We start from the raw sequence: 1,643 nt of genomic DNA, 5'->3' as shown, positions 1-1,643 counted from the left end.
ATATGATTTATTAATATATTAATTAATAATTAGTCAGATTTAGTTTATAATTAATTTTCGGTTAATTAAAATTAATAAAAGGCATAAGGGCTGAGCTGTAGTTGTTCAATAGTTGAACAATGGAGATGATCTATAATCTTCTTATGATGGCCGGTTTTTAGGAGCCTTTGATAGGGTTCTGGAAGCCTCCATTTGATAACTAGGAAACTAGATAATTACCTGATTTGAAATATTATTATTAAATGTTCAAATCTAGGGTTTTTAGGGTTTTCCAGGAAACTATAAAAGGAGCCTTAACCCGTTGGATTTTCGACTAACCCTTCCTAAGAGTGAAATCCAAAAATCTCACTTTTCTCCCATATCTCGTCTCAACTTAGACTTTATCGTGTTGTGTGTGTGAAACATTAGAGACTTGCATATTGTTGGAGCTAGGGTTTCAAAGAGACAAGAATATTTTTATTAGCTTGTATGGATCTACAAATGGTTTGTTTTTTTTAAATGTCAAATCTAGCCTACTCTTACCTAAACTACTCATTAAATCCATCTAAATCCAAAAATCTCACTTTTCTCCCATATCTCGTCTCAACTTAGACTTTATCGTGTTGTGTGTGTGAAACATTAGAGACTTGCATATTGTTGGAGCTAGGGTTTCAAAGAGACAAGAACTTGAACCCTCAACCTCAAGGAGGGAGCAACCCAAAAGTACCACTACATCATACATAAAGTTGAAGAAGGAGCACTCCTGGTGAATCTTGTTGCATCAGAAGAGAATCCTGATGATCCTCTCACAAAGGGTTTAAGTATTATTAAACTCGTGCTTAGAGATTACCTCATTGATTCAATTACAAGTAATTCTAAGACGATAATATCTTCTATTCTTAAAATAGAGATATATAAGTCATATTTTATAAATTAGCTGTACACTGGTTTACTCCAACGCATCTCGTAACTGGGTGTTATAAAGTGTAATTTCATGCATGGTTTGGTGAGTGAAATTAATGATTATATAGTCAAAGTTTATTCTTTCTGTTTTCCTTAACAGAAAAAGAGATATCTTTGGGCCCCTCGGTGATTTGATGTTGACATTATAGTGTTGGGCCCAGCCATGGCTAAATTGATGTGTTCAATTAGTATTCTAATGATGTCATCACAAATCGAGAAATCAGGAAACATAATATTGCACAATGAGATTGATTGTCCATACGATATCAGGAAGAACAAAGGGATAGCTGATCACTTATCTTAGGACCAACGTCTAATCAGAGTTTGACAGTGTCTTTGGAAAATACTCTTTACTGATTATTTAGATTTGTACTTGTACTTATAGTTAGCGATTTATCCAAGTGAGAGATTGTTGGATTAAGGTGTCTAAGGTCCTAACTAAATTGGTACAATGTTGAAGAATAAAATTCAAGTCCTTTTGGGTTGCTCTCATAACCAAGAAATAGCTTGGATTGATTAGAAGAGAGAGGTATATGATTTATTAATATATTAATTAATAATTAGTCAGATTTAGTTTATAATTAATTTTCGGTTAATTAAAATTAATAGAAGGCATAAGGGCTGAGCTGTAGTTGTTCAATAGTTGAACAATGGAGATGATCTATAATCTTCTTATGATGGCCGGTTTTTAGGAGCCTTTG

This window comes from Lactuca serriola, chromosome 5, assembly GCF_051521515.1.
Source record: "Lactuca serriola cultivar US96UC23 chromosome 5, Lser_US96UC23_V15, whole genome shotgun sequence".
Lineage (NCBI taxonomy): Eukaryota > Viridiplantae > Streptophyta > Magnoliopsida > Asterales > Asteraceae > Lactuca > Lactuca serriola.
The sequence above is the reverse complement of the archived record's forward strand: the minus strand, read 5'-3'. Positions refer to the sequence as shown.